Raw genomic sequence first — 17,368 nt, forward strand, 5'->3', positions numbered from 1 at the left:
GCTGACTTTTGGTTTACTTGCCTCTTTCTTTCCTGACCAGAACCATCAGAATATAAAGAACGGGTTGATGGACATAACTTGTTAGTATTACTAGTTCTCATTCGATTATTTCTAGAACGTTTGTGTCTTTGTGAAGCAATGCGATTGTGTTCATCATCAGAAACATCACACGCTGAAGAATCAGATGATTTAGGAGAGGTTAGGTTCCGTGCAGGAATCCCAGGTTGACAGTTACTATTCACATGAGAACTGTAAACTTGTACAGGATTACTTGATTCAACATTAGTCGACATATTAGATGTTAACTTAGAAATATTTTCCTCACATGCTTCCACGCGCTTAGTTATTTCGTCCTTGCTCACAACGGCTTCAAGTCTTTGAACTTGCCGAGACAACCCTGAAACATTGTTCTGGCATTCTGTAATCTGATCATTCAATCCAGAAAGTTTATCAGAATTCTCTGTACAAGTAGTGTTGACTTCCTCGATTTTCTCTGTTAGTCCTTGCACTTCTCTTTCCATTTCCTGATGTAATGAACGTGTTGCTAATTTGCAGGACTCGGCAACTTCAGCTAATTCCTTTCGTAATGATGTACTCAATTCGTGGAAGTCAAGCTTGAGTAGTTGCTGTGAAGTTTGAATTTCCTGTTGAAATTCCCTGATTTTTGTAAACTCAAGCTGTTGAGACTCTTGAGTTTGCCTCATTTTTGTAAACTCAAGCTGTTGAGACTCTTGAGTTTGCCTCATAGAATCTTGAGTTTGCCTCATTTTTGTAAACTCAAGCTGTTGAGACTCTTGAGTTTGCCTCATAGAATCTTGAGTTTCCCTCATTTTTGTAAACTCAAGCTGTTGAGACTCTTGAGTTTGCCTCATAGAATCTTGAGTTTCCCTAATTTTTGTAAATTCCACCTGTTGTGACTCGCTGATTTTCCTTAACTCTGCAAGTAGATCAAACATTTGAAAAGGAACATTACTTTGCCCCGTTGACGTCTCTGCCAACACAGAAGGACGAATGTCAATTTCTTGAACATTTTCTTGACTTCTTTTCCATTCCACGAAAGCTTCAATACTGAACGGATCATAAGAAGGATCACAATCTGTACAGAAATAATTTTCATTTAACTGGTATAATTCCCAATGCTTATCGGACAAACCCAAACATTGTAAATGATACCAATGGCCACAATTTTCACAAGCTACCAACCTTTCCTTATCGGGGTCTTTGCAGCACTTCACCATATTCATGGCACCATTCTTATTTTGTGATTCATCAGTTTCATCACCACAATTGATAGATCTAGCTGTAAGACTTGTTTTGGATCTCAGATTATAAGGATTACTTGATGCGTACATAATATAAATTTATGTACAAACTAGACTCACGAGAACAATGGTGTAAGTTAACACTTACGCAAAATACATCACTCAAGATCGTGCTGATAACGTTCCACAATACTGGACCACCAATTATACTGTGACGTTCACAAGTCAATAATTTGCACGATCACATTTAGTTCATAAATATTTGAAATAAAACGCGAAGGTGAAGATACAACTTCTATAGGTCTATATATTAGTGAAATAACTAAGCAATATGCAGTTCACTATTACCTATATTTCCATTTTTGTCAGACACACTACCACATAATGACTATTGATTCTTGTTGCTATAGGAACGTTAGAATTCCAAATATCTCGTTTATACAGCGTATAGTGCAATAAATAACATAAAACATAATTAACGTTGTACAAAGTAATAATTATACATTTTTTTTAAACGTTAATATAAAGTGTTTTTTTATAATATGAAATTAATAATTTCAATAAACATATAATTATATTGTGCGGATTCACAGGACCGTCACAAAGTGGAAGAGAAGCGACACTAAATAACAAAAATCAAATCAAATATGGTCATTTGTTGAACGTACGTGGTAAGAATTGGTAATTTAGAAACGAATATGTTCTAAGTTTCCTTTCATTTTGCTATAGCATGTTTCAACTTTCCAGATGACTGTTGCTCGAAGAAGGAAAGAGACTGAAAAAATGTTTCAGAGGAAGATGAAGATTGTCCAGAGTGTCCTAGTGAGTGTCCTTGCGGTACTCACTGTGGTACAGGTGGGTTGTTTCCCCTCCACCCTTGTACAGTACAAATTTGGTGGACTTATTTTAAGATTAAAGCTGCATTTAAAAATTACTATTAAGTGCAGTGTTAACGACATTCTGTGTGAGAAGATAATTCTTTTACTAAATTCTTCACAAACTATAATGTACAGAGTGTCTCTATATGTTACGCCGTCTTCAATGGCAGAGTGGTTAGCACATCGCGCTACGACGCCAAGGGACCCGGGTTCGAATCCTGGCCTGGGCAGGATGTATATTAGCCAAACGTTGCACAAGAAGCGAAGTAAAATAAAGCAAATCAATCAATCAACTATGTTACATAGTGCAGTGGGATCCATGAGTATTACCGTGAGAATTGTCCATCGCCATGTTCGTGCACTTTATTTGACCCAACAAGAGGTTCAAGAATTAAAAGAAAACTCAAAACAAACTGTTGACAACTTCTGCACCAGCATATATAAAAATAAAATAAAAATTAATGGAAATAGTCATGGACAATTTGCCGAGCAATACTAGTGGATCCCACTGTACCTTTTACCCCTAGACACTGATGTGCCGTACACTATAAGTTTACGTCTACATGCGTTGTCTACACGTAATCTACGCTTAGATTACATTGTGTTGTAGTTTACATAAATTACGCAAACAATCTAAAGTGCATTAGGCTAAAAACAATTTTCAAGGCTTTCATGAAAGGAAAGTAACATTTTCAACCATATTGGTTGCTAACAAGAATCCAATTTACAACAAAATTTTTCTTCTCTTCGAATCATCAACCATGAAAGAAGATAAATAGTATGCAAAAAGAACAACAGATGGCAGTCGTGAGGCAAAAGTAGTCTTTTCCCCACAAAACACTACAACATTCCCTATGTTAGTTTTTTTCGTAGATGAGAAATTGTTGAAATTTACAGGGAAGAGTATGAAATGTTCCTCTTACACATTACTAACTGATACGCAGTACAATTTTGTTCTAATTCCACAGCGCCCTTTGCTAAGTATTCATATGAAACATCTAAAGTCATGAACGTTCTAGGGCTTGCAATCAAGACGTTCAGTTAGTTCATTACCAATTGTCCTGTGAGTGTAAAGTGAATATACGAGGCGTTGCGGATACGAAGGGCGAACTCAACAAACGTGCATTGTGAGAGAAATGCGTTTCAAGTTGTCAGATACAGTGTGAACTCCACAAAAACGTTGTAAATCACGCATGAAGCATTCCAATCTACTGTTAATAAGTTTTTGTGGAGCTCGAACAGTGCCTGAGAACTTGAAACGCATTTCCCTCACAATGTAAGTTTGTTGAGTTCGCCCTTCGTATCCGCAACGCCTCATATGAACCTTAAAATTCATAATAAATTGATTTAAACTAAGTATTGAATATTAGTCGATCCATACCCGCACATTCATAATTTTTATACATGTAATTATCTAATTAATTGGCTTGTTAATGACATATCATAATAAGGAAGAAACACTGTTGTCCTGACACGTTGGGTTACAAATTAAATTACACATCACCAATGTTTGCTGCAAGTAATAATAATTGTTTTTCATTTCAGTTGACAACGGGTCAAGACGATGAGAAGTGTGATTTCAGAAAGGAAATGAATTCGGTAAGACCAATTTCTTCGATCTAATTTATTTGAGCAGTAAAAACAGGGTGTCCATAAATTATTCAGTAAATACAAAAACTACGGTGCCGCACTTTATTAATTCTAGACGTTCCGTACATACAGAATTCAGAATGTATCACACTCAAGTTTATGTACTTTTGGTTCATCACTGACACAGCTAATTGTGTAGTCTTGGTTTGTTTCATATGGTCGTGTGTGATTGTGTTAATTGATGCATTTTCGCGCATTCCAGGGAACAACATCTGATGCATTTCAGTGTGTATCTTGATTAAGAGGCATTCCATGTCAAAGTACCTCTCCCCTGAATCTCATTTTTTAAATTAATTGCAATGATATAACTTTATCCTATCTTGAGAGTGAAGAATTTATTATTGTGATTATAATAAAAATTCAAGAATTATACATACTGTAAAACCTCGTTAACCCGTACTCCTATAAACCGGGCTTCGCTTAATCCGGACAGGTAAAAGGCAAAAAAGAAAAGAAAACGAAGCAGAATGTAAAGTTTTAAATGTGGGTAGAAGTCAACAATTGCATTCGTCATATTGCACCGTAACGGACTCCACTTGCTTTAAGCCAAGACACAAATTTTTGAAGTCGAACAACATTCAGCAAAAACTTTGTAAAAAAACACATCCCAAAGAAAATGTCCTCTGTGCATTGCATATGGGGAAAATTGTTAGAATACGCCATAATAAACGTGTTTTGTTGCTATAAACGGGGTCCTCCCCGATGGCGCAGTGGTAGCGTCTTCGCCTTGTAAGCAAGGCGTCCCGGGTTCGATACCTGGTGGAGACACAAGTGGTTCGGATCCCACTTTAAACTGTAGGTCCAGTCCCGATTAGCCTTACTGTGCATAAAGTGGACTTAAAAACAACAAGTCAAAGCTATAAACGGAGTTTTAATGCAATTTCTACTGTTCCTTTAATTTATTTCAGTTAACACGGACTTTTGTTAAACCGGTAACTGTAACTGTTGCATTTCCCCCTCAACTCAACTAGAATATTCAAAGGTCAATTACCTTCTCTCCTTGTCTTAACTTATTTTTCATGATTTAACAAGTCACAGAAATTATAGTAAATTCCTTATTAAGAATAGGTTGTGTTTGATCTGTAAAATCCTTGACACAAAATTGTTCACTTATAGCTATTAATTTGCGAAAGTATTTTAAGGATAGTTATGTGTGATAAACAGCTTTTTGTTTTGGTAATTCATTGTGCTTAACTATCATAGTAACTTTAATGTAAAAAAATGCAGTCGGTGTGTCCCAATTGTGACAATGGAATGTTTCTTAAACAAAGTTCATCGTTAACGTGTTACTGAAGCCAACATATTTGTGTCACCTGACAAATTTCGGTTCTATGTCTGTACCCGGAGATCGTCAACTTGTTTTTACCTTTTCTAAATACACTCTCTGTTAAGATGCTTGCTACAATCGATTATTCTGTACCGCTCAGCTTTCTGCAATTTACATACTCAAATAGGAATATAAAAGACTCAGGAAGTGGGAACATACGTCACACACTTGTTTCATCCCTGGCACGAGTTATTCAGTTAAGGCCCTTACCTCCCCCTATGCTATCAAGGGCAAGGTTACAGCCAAAGTAACTTACAGGAAGTTGTGGTGGCTTAGTGTCAACAAATTCTGAGTCTTGGCCTTGAATATTCTGGGATAAACCCTGGCGATAAGCATCGAGGTCTACTGACTACAAAACTTTCGACATGGTCAGCAAAGACTTTTCTCCCCCAGAATGTACAGTTCATAAAAATAGCTCTCTCAAGGTCAATGCTAGAATAAATACTGCTGAGAACAGAATTCTTGAGTCTTTAGTTCTAGTGCATCCTGAGACACTGAGAGGCCGCCCTGCTGTTCATCGATGTTCCTGTCTTAGAGTGTAAGCCCTCAATTCCCTAAGTACAAGTTAAATGGGAATTCTTCCTGCTACAGTACCAGAAGATCAAGTAACAGATAGATAGATACTTAGGGTTAGTTGTTAAGTAATATTCTTGTTAAAAAAGGACTTCCTTATAACTAGCGCTCGGAAGTTGAGGAAAAATCCTTTTTTCCCCCAGTGTCCGAAGACTAGGCCCAACATAATATATGTTCAGTTTGGGTCATTGTAGGACAGAAAAAGGTGGGTTTTATTTGTCCTTTTTTGCCTTTTTCGGCGTTTTTTTTTTGCTTTTGGTTCTTTCGGCTTTCGATAGGGTGCCATGGCAAGAACTATGGAAAACCCTAAAGAAAAACAATGTAAACAAAAAATCAGTAGAAGCAATACAAAGTTTCTACAAAACAAATGGATGTTATGTCAGAACTGACAATTAGAGATCAGAGGAATTCATAACAACAACAGGAGTAAGACAAGATGATATTTTATCCCCGTACTTGTTCATCATTCTGATGGATGATGTTCTGAAAGAAATAAAACCAAAGATGAGAAAATTCAAAGTAGGAAATTGGAAACTGAAAACTGTAACTGTATCTGAACTTTTATATGCAGATGATATTATTGTATTGTTTGCAAATTCACAAGCAAACCTACAAAGAAATTTAGAAATAATAAATGGTAATATGTCAAAGAAATATATGAAAATAAACAAAGATAAAACAACTGTGTTAAGGATGGGGAGAATAGAAAAACCCTGCATAATAAGCCTTTAAGATTCAGAGCTAAAACAAGTACAAAATTTTAAGTATCTATAGGTGTTACAATCAATAGTAATGGAAAAATAGATGAAGAATTAAACACTCGAATAAGGAATACAAACAGATCTTATTATGCCATAAACAAAGGATTTTTAGGGAAAAAGGAAATAAGCCAAAAAACAAAAAAAATGATTGTGTACAAATCAACTTACGTACCAACATTGATATAATTAATGAAAAACAAAAACAAAACTTACAAACAGTAGAAATGTAATATTTGAGGAGAACAGTGGGAAAGACCAGAATCAGAAATCAAACAATCAGAATAACATTAAACACAAAACCAATATATCAGGATGTTGAGCAAGCACAACTCAGATGGTTTAGACACCTCAGCAGAATGCTTGAACATCGAATTCCTAAACAGGTATGGGAAGCAAGAATGGGAGGATAGGATGCAAGGAGACCGAAGGGAAGACTACGCAGGACATGGAATTAATGAATGAAGGATATCCTGAGCAGGAGGAACATCTTGTGGAGTGAAGGAAGGAAGTTGGCAGAAGATCCTGACAGATGGCGAGCTCTCTGCAAAACCTCGACACCAATCGGTAGAAGAGGATCGGAATAAGTAAGTAAGTAATGTTCTTTTTTTAGGTCTTAACGGATGTTTTTTGCAACTTCACCTTCTTTCGACTACGTTTTACAGCCCATTCCCATTTACTGCCCAGGTCAAATATGATTCTTCATACATGATTTTTCAAATTATGTTAATCTAAAAAATATATAATGTCTGAAACAAGATGCATTTCATTCATATAGTTTTCTCGCACTGTGTGTTCCAAACCACCAGAATTTTGAATTTTTTATTTATTAAATATGTAATTACAACTGAAGTTATTAATAAAATTTGGATCACATTTATACGTCCTCTTTTCCGTTTTTAGGTTCTTTTTATATTTTTAGGTCTTCTTATAAGTCTTTTTTTTTTGGCAATTTATAGGTCTTCAACTTCCAAGCCCTAAATAACAATAATGTCATATATTGAAAGAGTGCATTTTATGTTCTACCTTGTAACATATGTTTAAGATAATAACTCAAAGTAGCGCCAGTTGCCTCTGTAGCGCTACAAGTCTTATGGTTCCTTTGATATCTGATACTTCTTCCTCAGGCTATAATTCCATGCCAGAACATCACCCAAGGTAACTGCGAAAAGTGCTGCGAGTTAACGAACCCAGGCTGGTGTTCCGCAGAGAATCATGGTGACATTTTCGATAACTGCAGATCTAAATGCATAGACATAGATTGGTATGGAGATGAAGATGAAAATAAAAATGAATGAGAGCAAATTCTAAGAAGCAAGAATGTTAGTACCACATCCAACGTAATTACACTACCTCTGCACTATTGCAGTACAGTGCTTTGGATTGCACCTGAATAAAGATTATTGACAAATCCAACGAATCTCTATATTTATTATTCTTCAACCCCCTATATATTTATCCATAGTCACAAAACATTCTAGCGTATAAGGGATAACCTTCGCTAAAGGTGCCCAATAGTACACCCCGATAACTGCATTGTGGCAGGCCAACGAGGCTCTGGTGCCTGGAACGAAATAATCATCTGTGGATATTGTGTCTTGTCGTCCATATAGCCTATGTGTGAGATTGTCCCTTCATCCATTTCATCTTATGACCATTCATTCGAATCATCTCAATTTGGATAGAATGACAAATGCAGTATGGTATCTCTTTCTTAATTTTGCCACGTGGTATTTCCGTAGTCGATACCAGGGTTGTTAAAGGTTCAGGAATTTTAAATAAATTCATTTCCGATCCAGGAGAGAAAATTAGAACGCGTAAAAGGTTCTGGCCCGTAAATAACCTTTTTATCTGTAAATTATTTCAAGTCGGTCCAGGAACGTCTTTTCAAGATCAATTTAAATTCGGCCCGGGAAAATTTTTTCCTGGATCAATTTAAATACGGTCGAGGAACATTCTTTTCCGGCTCAGTCTAAATACGGTCCAGGAACCTTTTTCCGGATCAATTTAAATTCGGTCCAGGAACCTTTTTGCAATGAAACAATACTTGTACGGAATTTATATTGTGCGAGAAAAGTTGTTCCGGTCCTGCAGCGGAACCCAACAGAACCTATAAGAATTTATGGATTCCTTTAACAACCCTGGTCGATAGCATTGGTTTTGCACAGGAAGAGGTAGCTTTAAGAATTGTGACAAGAGTTCAGTTACAAAACAAAATCGTGATGTGTACAGAGGCCTGCACAAGACCTGGAGCAGACCCGTTCGCGAGACATCGCTCCTAAAATACCATGCAACCTGCGCAACACCCTCGCTTGAGCAGCTTGAATGCCCACCTGCCCAGATCGTTCCTGGCAGGCATTATAAACCCGCCGGGTACCCGCAGTCTTACGATACTTAGTAGGTCTCAGTTCATTCTTTCCATCAACTGCAGACCCCTCCCTCTGCATGACGTAGTTGCTTCGAGTAGAAACTGCACCGGACCCACACCGTTCTGCAGTGTTGCCAACTGCAATAGATTTTCACTGCTTAAAAAGGGAACTCAAAGCTTCGTAAGCCACATCACCAATGAAATGAGATTTACGACTGTTGCTACCCCCCCCCCCCACACACACATTGAAATAGGTTTTCCGTGGCACAGGATCCATAAGTATATGTCGTAACCAACCAATATACGTATATATAGTGATATAGGCCAGGACTGAAACATGTCACGTTCGACGCTGAGGTCGCGAGTCGAGCAACACACTGTTCTACTGCGAACACCAGAGCCGTAGCCAGCCAGGGGCATTGCCGTTACCCTCGTTTGGGGTGGGGGGGGGGAAGTACTTGGATAAACGTGCCAACAACAACAACCACAATAATAGTAATAAAGTAGCATGAAAGGCATTATTATCCTCATAAATCATGCAAAAAGGGGGTAGAAGTCGGTTCTCACGCATTTGTGTTGAAACAGAGGATTGGAAATATTTTTTCAACTCGTCAATTTCACATTAGTTAATAATGGAAAACAAGCACACAAACTGTTTTTGAAAGAAAGAAAGTGCATGATAAATGCATTCCGAATGTAAAATTTCCATCTACAATATTTTCTTTTCACATGGAGCGACGTATTACATAATCAATTCATCCAACTCGTAACAAACCAACATTAATAGCAAATAATATCACGGGCCGCCATAGCATTCTCTGTTTTAAAACTTTTCTCACTTAGATCGTTCGGCGCTCAGGGCCGACTCCCGCTACCCCTTTGCTACGGCATTGAACTTGATGAGACTGTATAATATTTTATAATATATTTCTACTTTCATAAAATTTGAAATCAAGGGGTTGCAATTATCCCTCCATTCCCCCTCTGCAGGTGCCCTTTCCGTCTGGAAGGAAAATGCAAGAAAAATATGAAATGTAATTCCATCTTGAGTACCCTTTAGCCCTGCTACTCTTTAAAATTCTGCTATCCTGTTTTTTCTTGTGCTTTAATGTTTGACCCCCACCCTGACCCCTCCGCTAGACTTAATTTCCGTCCAAGGTTGTGAGCAATGCCCCCTGCCCCCCTCTGGTTGCGCCACTGCGTGCCTGGTTAAGGCACCATGCAATGAAAAACAATTAGTTTTCAGTGAGGAGATTTTTGTTTGCTCGATCATTCATTTAGATAAATGAAGCTGTAATATTGCGTGCATTTCCTGGCAATAAGATAAAAACTGCTTACAATGAACTGAAATCACTAAGTATATACTGTAAATTCTCCTTAAAGCAGAGAGCTCCTCCTAGGACTTCGTAGGATTTAGGAGCTACGTAAGTAGGCAACACTGGCTGCAGCCGTCCACGTGGTGATGAAACACCTGGAGCGACAAGCTGCCGGAGGGCTGTTTCCTTCCAGCAGGTTATGCAGGCGCCCGGGTCTTGTTGAATGCCCAGTTACCTTGTAAGCGCAGAGCGCCTTGAAGACCAAGAACCCGGGTAAAGACGCAAGTCGACTCGTTGCCGTGGGCAGGCGAGCAGGTATACCTGTCCTCGCGAGCAAGCGGGCAGTGGGTAGGTAAAAGACAGATTATGCAGCCCTCTAGATGTGTATCGTACACCCACAAAATTAAGAATCGCTCATCCTTACTGTTATGCAACCCGGAATTTTTTATCATCTAGTTTCGCCTGGAAGAGCAGTTTACGAGAAGTGCAGTGTTTCCGACACTAAAACCGTAGTATTTCCAACCCCGAACTGCTTTGTCGAAAACGAAACCTTCACGTAATCTTATTCATTCATGAGTTATATTACGTTTACAGACTCACGTTACATCTTTCATATTTTCAGGAACATTTATTTAAACTTCGGCGGAGAAAATTCTGTTATTATTTTACATCTTATTTTTCGCAGCTTCTTCGCCATTTATTGGTTAATCGCAACAATGAGGATAAATGATGAAATTGACAAACGGACTCTCATAAATGAACACACATGCTAAGCCTAGACTCGAGCGGGGAACTTTCGGTGAGTCGACAACATAGCACGCTCGGTCAATTGGCGGTTAGCCGGCCCCCGTGGTGGAGTGGCTATCACATTGCGCTACGACGCCAGGGGTCCCGGGTTCGACTCCTCACCTGGGCATGGATGTTTGTGAGTGTCCATTATCATCACTCATCCTCATCTTCGCAAATTAGTCAAAAGTGGCACAAAAAGCGAATTAGAAATAAAGCAAATCAATAAATCAATGGGCGGCCAGATTTATCATGGTGATGATGGATATTATTATTATCATCTTTATTTTATTTTACTTCACATTTATACTGATTTTGGCTAATCGCAACGATGAGGATGAGTGTAACACTTTTTTTTTGTATTTTTTGTTATTTTAAGTCGCTTTTCTGCCACTTTTGGCTAATGAGGATGAGTGACGATTATATTATATTGTAGGAGGGGCCATACAAATAACTCCAATGCTGGAGCCATGGTTCAAACCCGAGAATTTCGTGGGATCAGAAGTGGACCACTTAACACGCTTGGCCACCAAGCCCGAAGAGTAACAGAGAGCTACTCTGAGGCCAAGCGCCGTTAGTGGTGGACTAACAAAACAGACATCGAATGTTTCGGGTTCGAGTCCCGGACCTTCATTAATTTCATAATCTTCATTTATCCCCAGTGTCAAAATTTGCCTCGAGAGGTATAACGACTTAAAACAAGAAATATATAAAAAATAAATAGAGCAATATTTTTATACAATAATATTAAAGTTCGGTGGATGTCAATCCCCCCAAGTCCAGTGGCGCATCTCTCCCTCCAATCATATCATAATACCCATAAAGTATTTAATTACTACAGCGTGTCTACTGAAAGTAACTTGCTTTTTGGCTTTACTTAACACTTTATGCTTGATCCGCCCCTCCACCCTACAGGGGTGCCCATCTCCCCAAGATGAGGGACGCATTACACCCAAAATTATTTATCATAACCCCCCTCCAAATAGTTTGGATGAATACGTAATAATTACTTTATATTTGAATACAATAGCCCGTTAAACTCTCCATATTATTTTAACTTTTAAGATTTTCGAAATAATAGAAACCAAGCACATTGATTGGTTAAATGCTGAAGTTCATCTTCAATGTCATAACATGAATTATATAAATATGTATTTTTGCAGTGTTTGTGTGTGGAGAGTATTTAAGATTTAAAACCCCACAATTTGAGTATTTTACACGAATTGCAATGTAACGTAAGATAGAAAATGTGACCTGGGAAAGCCAAATAACGTGTTGTAGTTGTCCCTTAACTGGCTTGTGTGTCACAGAATCAATTATTGTTTGAAGAGACACATACCACTTGTTTGATTTGGTTTATTTTACTTCGCTTTATGCCACTTTGGCTAATCGCAGATGATTGTGGGTGGTGATATGATAAAATTCTTGATGGAACACTCACAAAGAACACCCATGCAGGGGCTGGTTTCAGAGACATACCGAGTCCTAACTAGAAACTCCCAAGGCGCGGGAGAATATAATAAGGTGCCTCCTTCAAAGAACTCGTCCATCTGCTTGTGTAAATAAAAGTACTTTAGTAGTCCATACAATAATTACATTGCTTCTATCATATCTGTACATTTCACTTGCTTAAAAAGTAGAATTGTCCTGCGTCAGAAAGTTGGAAATGCGAATCTGACAATGCTAATTTGTTTGTTTCACAGAGTAATCTGCAAGGTGTTAGTTACTGTGAAGTACACTTAATCCTCAACTATTACAGCATACAGGGAATCAATAATACTATAATATTGTTAATATAACAACATGATCAAAATTACATATCTTCTAAAGCAGAATACAAACACTAAGCATTGCATTGAAAATAACTATATTATTAATCAATATCGAGAATATCATTAATGGCTTGTAATGCAGCTACAGTATAGTTCATCACAATCACCTCATCAAAACGTCAAGCACTCGTTTTTGTAGCACATTAATGTGAGCGGGGCGAGCAAGAATATTTTTTACATCAATTTTTTTGCAGGCTCGCAAGAATATTAATTTAATGAGAGTTTCAATACTTTCGTATGTTGCGATATTTTCTATTGCAGCTTCTCTTTTCGCACGTTCGCACCGAAAACGTGAGCATACCATATCGCTAAATATAGTTCTCAAATTATTATGCTCGAACCCTCTCCCCACTAAGAAATCCCTTCACAATCTATGATATAACACTCTATCAAAGTATCATTCCCACCCCCTTCCACCTCAAATTTCATACTCAATTCTCCCACCAAAGTTGCCATGTCAATTTTAGACTTATGTCACGTGCCAGTTTCGATGACACAATGAAAGTTGCAAGGATGAATGGTTTCCCGAGAGCGACGACAGATGGCAGCACGCCATATAAAGAAGAGCAGAGTTCATTGCGGAAACTTGGAGCGGATAAGATCGATTATATATATTATAGTAAATTGAGAAATATATAAAAGAAGAGTCTAAATACTATAGAAGAAGTAAATTGAATGTTATATATAGTAAATTAAAATAATTAAGAATATGGTCGCATACGAAACGTTTAAGAAAGTTATTAAGTAAGCGAACCGATTCAGAAATTTATCTTTTCTGTCTGGCGAGAAGGAGACTTCTCGTTAGATGTTTTGGTTGTTTGTCCCCGGTGGCGCTGTGTCAAATTAGACGCCCCGAAGCACTTTTCGGTTGCGCTCTTTATTAGTCGCACTGGGCCATTGACAGCGCTTGTTATTAGCGATCCTGGTTATTCCCCTTTGGTCGTCAAATAGGAGGTGGCGCTATTGTCAGTTTAGTCCACCCTACTCTTGCTTCAAGTATAGCTTGTATTGTTTGCCAAAGAAGCGAGGAAAGCGAACGCATAAATAAGATTACGCTTTACAAAAGAAAGATAATAAATTTAAAGAAGAAGAAGCCTTTTTCCGTATTAAAATAAGAAGAAGCCTTTTCCATATGAAAAGAAGACGAAGCCTTTTGATAATAAAAGAAGAAGAAGCCTTACGATAATCAAAGAAGAAGAAGCCTTGTTGATAGTCAAAGAAGAAGAAGCCTTTTTGATAACCAAAGGAGAAGAAGCCTTTTCGATTATACATATATATATATATATATATTCTCTGTATTTTGTATAGTTCTCAGAATATAGATCCGCATTTAACTATATCCTCTTGGCTATAAAACGCTTTCTTATTTGGAATTCTCAAATAAAGAACCTATCCCCCTAAGATTAAGATATCTGTAGCCGTGGTAAATAACATTTAAGTACGTACCAACAAGGGGCGTAGCATTAGTGGCGCCCATAACGTGGAGCCTTACCTTACCCACGAATGAGACGTAGCACTTATTGTTGTTTGTGCCCTCCAAAAAAATCAAACTAAGACGTAATAGTAATACAGAAGTGTTGCATTCCCTCCCCCCAAAATGATTCTCAATCCATGCTACCTGAAATTCCCATTATATTCATCAATCGCCCACAATAATTCCTCTATCAATTTAAGGCAAAATATTTAAGAGTTGGATATCCCTCCCCCCTAATATTACTTATTACCCGTTACAATTCCCTTGGCAGTCTACAAATTACTATTTATACAACACCAATGGTTAATTGATAACGTAATTCATCTTATGCTCTGTTTACTCAGTCAAATTTCCATCACAGCCCCCCCCCCCCCCGGGCACCCCTTATTTAGAACTGTGACAACGTGAGAGGTGTAATGTAACTAAAAGTAAAATATCAGGAATGGGTGTTTGTGTGCTGCGCATTCAAATGTCATGAAGTATATGTGATTTAGATAAAATTAACAGAAATAATGATTTGAATCAAGTCTGTCAATAATGTGAATATTAATAATATAGATTATAATGATGCAGGTTTGTGTGAAAAATTAATCATGAAAAAATTGTGTATCAATCAATTTGATGCTTGATTCATAGTTAATATTGATACAAACTAAGAAAGAATTGGAAAGATAAGTTGCATATGGAGATATGTGTAATTAGTTTTGTTTGGTGATGTAGCAAAGGACATTGGTTAAACCATCCTAGGTTTCAATACTGTATCCACCAATCGTGCATCGACGAAACAAGCATTCCACAAGCTGCTTGCAGATGTTTAGTCTTCTCCTTAAACTCTCCCAAACATCAAACACGTGAGCCAGTAGATCTTCCATTGTTCTCAGCTGTCTAGGTTCCCACTCTCCCACCATCAACGCCCAAATATTTTCACTTGGGTTAAGATCGGGAAACTTCGAACCAGGGACCCCTTGATTACAAGGCGACGACGCTACCACTAAGCCATCGGGGAGGCCCTAGTCCTCTGACGGAGATAATTCGTTCCGAGCAATAGAAATGCCCTATATCAAAACAATTGGGGAATATTGCTTTCAATGTGGATATTCTTCGGAAAATATGTTTCTAACTATAGTTTACCTAAATAGTAGGGACGTGAGGGTGAGAGATAGAGAGGGAGTTGGGAGAGAGAGAGAAAAAACACATAATTTTCTGTTTAGTGCGGACCTTCGGGATTTCTTTTTTCCTGGCGCATCAAAAATATTACCCAAATACAACTCAAACCTTCAATGGGAAAATTGTGAGTCAATCACTCAACTGAAATAAAAAGTAGGGATTTAAATCTAAGTGGCAAGAAGAAAGTTATTGTGCTACCATGTGCCAATACACAAAAATTCCACTTTGCCCACGAGAACTGTCATGCCTGTGTAACAAGTAGTTTACGTTAGTTGTGAGAGTTGCTGTATTTCCATTGCCTGCCAAAGAATAATGATAGCGCTGGAAGCATAAGATACGGAAATGTGCACGTTTGGCAAGCTATGGGAGAATTAGATCTTTGTGTTTTTTTTTTCGAATTTTACTCATTTTATGTCAATTTCTACATATAGCCAATGGATGAATGATGCTTCAGAGAAATTGATGCATGTTGACGAAACAACGCAAAGAAACTCACAATTTATCAGAGACCAGGACCCAAGAATCCCTGCCTACGCATCAAGTGATAAGTGATTAGTAAGAGATCAATGATAAGTTGCATTTTTTTCCAAGACATAAGTGTATTTGATCGCGAGGGCTACCTATCTCATCATTTCTAAAAAGTTAACTTCGTCGTCACGCTAACAGCAGGCACAAATGCATCAATTTCCATTTTTGTTATTTTACATCACTGTTCGGCCTCTTGTGTTAAATCGCGATAATGCGGATGAATTATGAATATCTAAAATTGTGACGGGCTGGCAAGAGTTCGAATCTGGAACATATGGCCTCGCTTCGCTAAAGAGGTTGACAGAAATGTATCCGAAAAGTATAGGAGCACCAACAACTGGTTTCACTCAGCGGAGACAATTAAATCACTTACAGCGACTTCCTGTGGCCCTGTTGCTCGCCCCCTCCCCCTCGCTCGCAGGTGGCCACGCTCACCTCACCTGCTGATCGAAGAGTACGGTCAAATGGTGCACTTCTCGTTTCAAGCATATTCCGTCCGGGAGGTTTCTGGCATCCCTCCCCCATCCCAGCATGGTTAATGCATGTGACCGTTGCACTTTCGCAAGCTTCTCTGTTGGTTCGTGATTATCTGTGAAGCACCAATCAGGATTCCTGTACTCACACATCTCTTGCACATGTAGACGCTGCTGATATTTTTACAAGCATACGTTGCAACCTGAGGAATAAGTAAAAGGCATTGAAACTAAGTAATTAACTAAAGAAAAAACACATCTAACGAGCGTCTCCACAAAGGAAGAGCGTATATAGGGTGTCCCAATAAGAACGCTGGCCCGGCGGAGGTACATAGTGGTTCGGATTCCACTTTAAATTGTAGGTCCAGTCGCGATTAGCCTTGCTGTGCATAAAGTGGACTTAAAACACTAAATCAATCAATCAATAAGAACGCTGGATTTTAATTGCGCCATTGTCTTGTAGTTGTTGCAGGCCCTTATCCAGGGGAGGGGCCATGGGGACCATGCACCCCCCCCCTCGAGCCATGAAATATTTAAATATGAACATATAAGAAGCCACAAAAATAACATCGACGATTCTTGAAATTTCAATTATGCATAAATGAATGTGTTTGTAGTGTAGAGAGGAGAATTCAAATACTTAGGAGTAATATTAACAAGTGAAAATTATATTAAAGAGGAAATAAAAAGTAGGCTTAATTCAGGAAATGCATGTTACTTCTCTCTTCATAAACTTTTGTCTTCTCGTTTAATATCTAAGAAACTAAAAGTTAAATATACAAAACAGTAATTTTGCCTGTAGTATTATATGGATGTGAAACTTGGTCCCTTACATTGAAAGAGGAACATAAATTGAGAGTATTTGAAAATAAGATCCTTAGGAAAATATTTGGACCTAAAAGGGATGAGGAGACAGGTGAGTGGAGAAGGTTACATAATTTAGAACTACATAATTTGTATTCATGTCCAGATATTA

General features: G+C 38.0%; 1 long non-coding RNA gene across 2 annotated transcripts; it reads left to right on the top strand.

The window, feature by feature from the left end:
* Positions 1–2,013: 2,013 nt before the first annotated feature.
* On the top strand, positions 2,014–7,856 carry LOC146002687 (uncharacterized). 2 transcript variants are annotated; one of them, XR_014443738.1, is made up of 3 exons: positions 2,014–2,117; positions 3,686–3,739; positions 7,576–7,856. It is a non-coding gene; the product is annotated as an uncharacterized LOC146002687 (long non-coding RNA). The 2 variants fall into 2 exon arrangements; XR_014443739.1 differs by having other exon boundaries at positions 2,021–2,084.
* Positions 7,857–17,368: the final 9,512 nt, after the last annotated feature.

This window comes from Lepisma saccharinum, chromosome 18 (genome assembly GCF_977018435.1).
Source record: "Lepisma saccharinum chromosome 18, izLepSacc3.1, whole genome shotgun sequence".
NCBI lineage: Eukaryota > Metazoa > Arthropoda > Insecta > Zygentoma > Lepismatidae > Lepisma > Lepisma saccharinum.